Source organism: Molothrus ater, chromosome 21 (genome assembly GCF_012460135.2).
Source record: "Molothrus ater isolate BHLD 08-10-18 breed brown headed cowbird chromosome 21, BPBGC_Mater_1.1, whole genome shotgun sequence".
In the NCBI taxonomy this organism is placed as follows: Eukaryota; Metazoa; Chordata; class Aves; order Passeriformes; family Icteridae; genus Molothrus; species Molothrus ater.
In genome coordinates, this window is record NC_050498.2 from 8,056,453 (window position 1) to 8,062,475 (window position 6,023).

The following is a 6,023-nucleotide window of genomic DNA, read 5'->3' on the forward strand; positions in this document are numbered from 1 at the left end:
TTCATGGCTATTTTCTAATACAAACTTCTGTCTGTTTTTAGAGTCTCTTGTATTAAAAAATCATTTTTGTGAGCATACACAGGCCCTGATTTGGTGGCTTTGCTGCCTCAAAAACCAACCAACCAAATTATTATGACAGTGGAAAAGCACTCATAAAAGAGCAGTAAAAGTCACCAGGATGTTCCTGTGGGGAAAGTTTCTTGGAAAGCAGATAAATAAATGGGGACATGGAAAGAATACAAAATCATTTTCTCATAACACAAGAACAAATACACTCTGAAATTTTAAAGGTTGAATAGTCAAAATCAATGAAATAAATGTTTCTTTTACACTGTCTGAGTAAACTCCAGAAATTCATAGTTATTTTACTGAAGCTAAAAGCTTAACAAGATCCCAAATTTGACATTTATTTAGATAACAGATGAACTTTGCACAAAGTAAGAGATAGTGGTTATAGAGAATATATGTTTCAAAGGTCAGATGTATAACAATGTACAACAATGATAATCTTGAAATTAGAAAGTTTTTGTTCTTGATTTTGACAGCAACAGGGAAAAAATCTGGTGCTGAAAATCCATCTGGCTGGATCTATAAAGAGAATAAGGAAAAATATCAGAGGGAAAATAGGCAGATGTTCTGAAAATACAGATGGGAGCCTTGGAAAGAGAGGAAAGAATAAGAGGAACTTTGGCATCTTCTTGAAAAGTGAGTGGGCATAGAGGAGCTAAGGACAAGAAAATTTGTTTTATTGACAGCTGGCCCCATATTTCAGTGCTGGGCCACAGTGCAGCTGTGCTGGGCAAGAAGAGATAAATGGTTTTACCTTCTTTCCTTATATCCCTAAAGCACTTGGAGTAAACAGCCTTTAACAGAGAGTACACACAACTCCCTGAGTCAGCCGGGTGTTTAACCAGGGCCTGCAGCTGTTCCTGGGCTTTCACTGAAGTCCAGATCATTTTCATCAGTAAATCTTGTAATTTTGCTGCATTTACCAAAATCCTGGGACATCACTGCTTTTAAAGAGAAGCAGCCAATGTGTTTGTGCACAGGCTGCCCTGTGAGATGAAATTTTGGGTTGTGTGACATCACTTCTTTTACTGGAGTCAGGATTTCTCACTGTGGTCCTTTCTCATGGGGCACTATAGAATATATTTCAAGGAAATCTCTAAACATCCAGCTGCTTTATTTGAAATAGTAGCACCATCTAGAGGACTAATAATTCTTGTTTCTTTGGTTAACAACACTCAGGACAAATGTAATTTTATTTTCACAGAGTTGTAGGGTATAACCAGAGAAAACTGACAAAGGATTTGAAAGAATTACTTGAAGAAAGTCACAATTTGAAATGGAAATAATCAGAATTCAATGTCTCTGGTGCAGAAGGAAGCCACAGAAGATGTTTAAAGTAGGTGTGTTCAGTTTCATATCTCTAAACCCTTGGTAGCAGTCTCTAGGTGCCCCTCAAGGCTTCATTATGCTCCACTCTGAGCTTGGCAAGAGACAATCCACATGTAAAACAAGCACAGCTGAGTAGGCCAGACAAGCTGAGACAGTGAAATAATTTATTATTTAAACTACTAAGAATAAACACAGAAAGGAGCTGACCAGAAAAACACGGTTGGTTGTCTCTGTGCTTTGTATGCCACAGCAAATTTATGCTTGGAGGGACACCAGGATTATGATATAGCTGGAAAGCATTCATGAAATTTCTGTTTTCCCTGAGAGGAATCCATTTTTCATAATTATCAGCCTGGGTAGAGACCTGATTCATTGGTTAAAACCCACCCTGATTTCCATCAAGAGCCAATCCAGAAGGGTTGGTCACTGCCCTGGGTGAGCTGAACACATCCTACACCTCTGCCTTCCTGTCCCTTCCTGCTCAAAAAGATCACAAAGACTGCAAAGGACTTCTTACAACCAGAAATGCTGAAATTCAGGCTGAAAACGTACATCAGAATGATGCTGTGGTTAAGAATGCAAATACCCTGTATTTGTGGCATAGGGTGGTGCTGGTGGGGTTTTTGGTTGCATTTCTAAAATCCCTTAATCTTCTCTGGGAAGCAAACAAAGTTATCCCACTTTTCTAGAGGGAGTTATTACCAAGCTCTCAGAATTTCCAGCTAAATCATCAGTTCCTGCAATGGGCACAGATTTATATTTATTTCCCACAGATGGGGAGGTTCAGCTTGGCAGTGACTCCAATTCAGGAGTGTTTGTCCTTTAGGACCAGCACCTTTCTGTTCCTACTGCTGACACCTCCACTGAGGAGAAGCATGGCCCTGCAATAAATGATCTTTATTTGGGCTGTTTTGTGGAGGTTCTGCTCACCTTTAGTTTGAAGTTTGTGCAATTATTTCACACTGAACGGGGTTAGAAGCAGCATATGGCTCCTGGGCTGTTTTTGAGGCTTGCAGGGGGTAAAAATCTGTCTTCTCACAGTTATTAATTACATTAATTTGTGTCTACATTTAATAGGAGATGATCAGGTTGGACAACTGTATATAAATATATAAATATAACCCCCAGCTCCCAATAACCACAGTGGAACTGGAGCAAAAGAAATGGAGGCTGTTGATGTGTTCCCCTCCCATTAGAGGGTGGCAGCTGTAATTAACAGTGACTGCAAATGTGTGTGGATGGAGATTGCAGGAAGGGGTGAGCTGGGCTCAGCTTCCCTGGGAGGTGAGAAGGGATCCATGAACATGTGGAAAAACAAAACACAATCTCAGTATTGTCAGCATTTCCATCCCTGAGATGCAAATGGTCGAGTCAGCCATGAAAACTGAGCTGCTTTTCAAACTCCAGTAATTCCTGAATTATTGAGAAAAAAACCACACACCCTGCCTGGAAACCTTGGAGCCACACATCCTGCTGTTCATGTGCCCTCTGCCACAGCTGCACTGGAGTGTGAATATCCCCTGTCCTAATTAAACACCAATGTTAATCCCTTCTGAGGCAGTTTTTAATGGGGTCTGTGGCAGAGCAGGGCCCACAAGAGGGGTCCCACACCATGGGTGGGGCTGCTGCTGTTCCCCTGGCCCCAGGACAGCCCCTCTCCCTCTGATGCCACTGTCCTGCTTTGCTGCTCTGCTCAAATTCATGGCACACAATCAGATTTATTTTTGTAAATAAATTTGTCCCCTGCCAGCTCATTCTGTCACTATTCTGTGGTCTGGATATCAGACTCACTCAAGGATCTTTGCTGGAGGCCTCAATACTCAAATACTCAACACTCAAATACTCAACACTCAAACCCCCACAAGGTGTGTGCTCAGCAGGTGCTGCTGTGCTACAAAACACAGGGGATCCTGCCAAGCCCAGCTTAAGGTATAAAGCCAGTGCTCTCAGCTTCTGAGGCTTCAAGTTTTCAGAATTCCATCAACAGGAATTTTATTCCTATTGTTTTTGTTCAAAATGTTGTGGTAAATCTTCCAAATTAAAAAAAAATTCCATTAAAAATCCCAGGCAAGCTGGGGGTCAGGCAGTGTTTTGGGTATTTGAGAGCAGCTTGCAGGCTCAGAGAGAACCCTCCTGCAGTGAAAAATGCTTCTTACAAGTCTCCCTGTCTGCTCCACTGGGCACAGGCATGGATTTACCAGGCCTGGGGAGGAAGAGGATTCCATTGATGTTGCCAGAGTCAGCACAGGCACCCTGGCTCTCCTTGATGTGGTTCTAGGGCTCTGAAGTGCTTCCCATCAGCCACACCATGCAGGCTGGGATTCCTTCTCACCCTGGAATAGCTTCCACAGAGGAAATAGGGATCCAGTTTCTCCCACAGCACATGTTAATCTTCAAAACACGTGGTGGGGAGCACTTATTTCACTAGGAAGGAGGAAGAATCAACCAGCTGAGCTCACTGGACTGCTCTCCTCCTGCTGTGCTGGTGATGCTGTGGCTCCATCTCCATCTGAAATATTCCCTGTTCCTGTGGGCAGGGCAGGAGACGCCAACACTCACAGCATCATCGAGGTTTTTCAGGCTCCATCATCACCCAGAGCTGTGTTCCTCACTCATTGCTGTAATCAGCCTCTAAAATCAACATTTTAGTCACCTGGATGTTGGTATGGAAGGTGGAATTGCCGTGTCAGGCAGCAGGAGCAGCTCCCAGTTCCAGGAACTGGAGGAAGTGTCTGAGTCACTGGGCCAGAAGGAGCAGTTTCCAGCCATGTCACCAGGTCCAGGCCACTTCTGTCCAAGCTGACAGAGGAGGTTTAAGCCAGGCAGTTCCTCTTTTTCCAGAGAAGAATGTGGATAATGACCCACCAGGGAGAAGGGAGCTCCTGTCAGAGGGGGAAAGCCTGGAGGGCTTTAGGGGCAAAGAAGAACACACAAGGAACACAACATCCCTCATGACAGGAGTTTAGGGCTGGAAATGGGTGAAGTTTTCTCTAGAGGATGAATGCAGGAACAGATAGAAACAGCTGGTTTTGAAATATGCACAGGATAACTGAAAACTGAGAGAGGAGATGATTTGCATAATGAAAGAGGTTTTAATTAGAATAATGGGTTGAAACTGAGGCAGGGAAAATGTATCCTGGAAAGATGCTGGGGCACATATGATACATGTCTGCCCAAAGAATTCCCTTTGGAATCACTGGAAGTTTCAAACACCAGATTTATCCCGTGCCCTCCTGACTGCAGCAACGAGGGACCTGCAGGTTTTGGTGCTCTTGTTTTGGGGACCCAAAGCATCTGAGGGTTTATTTCAACTGGAAGATGTTCACCTTCAATTCTTCATTTATTTATTCGTCAGAAAGAACTTGACAAAAAGTGGAAGGGGCCTGCAGGGACTTCAGTTTGTCACAGCTCCTGAGCTGCAGCTGATACAAAATTCAGCTCTCAGTTTAAGGCCTGATAGTGGGTGAATTTTTGCTCCCCTCCTGTGTTTTACAGGTCTAAACAGATCTTTGGAGAGGGAATGGAAATGAACCATTCCCCAGATTTAGATGGATGAGACAGATAAAAATATCCCCATTCTAAGAAGGGAAGTTTGATGTTTTAAAAAACTCAAATGACTGAACCATTAGTTCAACCTGAATTTCTTAGAACATGAAAGTTCCTCCCCAGTTTTGGTGCTCACCCTCCAAAAACTACTTGAGTCAAGCAGTGGCAGCACAAACCTGAGCCAAAAAAAATGCAGCATTTAGGTGGGGCCCTGCTTTCCTCACTGTGCATTCCTTGAGGCATTTTCATGTTGCCTCATTCCCCAGCGCTGCTCAGCGTTACCAGAAACTCTGCACCACAACTGAAGAGTCCCAAACTCAGCCTGAAACAGCTGCAGAACACCCTGACCTAGTTGGGAGAGTGAGACTCAGCAGCCAACAGAGGTCTGTGCCTTGGGAGACCTCTCTGAGCTGGGATGTGTCACACAGGAGGCCTGGCTCCCTCAGCCAAGAGCCAACTGCAGGAAAATTGCCTCTCTCCTGCTCCTAAAACTGATTTTATTTTTTACTCCAAAGGTTTTATGGCCTGGTGAGCCTCCCCTCTGTGTGCCCAGCCTGTAACCCACAGCACCAGCAGCAGGATATGCTCACAGGACAGGGACAAGAGGAGCAGCCACCCCCCTGCACATCTGGACCTGCACATCTGTCCAGTGAGGGCTGAAAAGGACTCTGTAGGTTTGGGCTTTGCCTCAGGAGTGGCAGGGGACACTGAGAACAGCACAAATGCAGGAAAACACACTGGGAAAAAGTAACAAATCCATTCTTGCCATTGCTTATCATGATCTCATGCTTAGGTAGGCCTGACACTTTGCCAAGAGAAGGGAGAACTGTGGCCTGAAGTCAAATATTGATGCCACTAAACATAAAGTGGGGTTTTACTGCACTTATTTCAACTTAATCATTACTGACCCCATGCCTGCATAGGGAATTGGCCACAGATGTGGGAATCAGCTGCAGGTGGGAGTTAGCACTCTGTCAGGTGGGGAGAGGGTATAATAAGGGGGGAAGGGAGGTGGCTTTGGGGTTTTTGGCTGGAGGCTGAGATACAGGCTCTTTGCTCTTGCTCTTTGTACTGTGGAA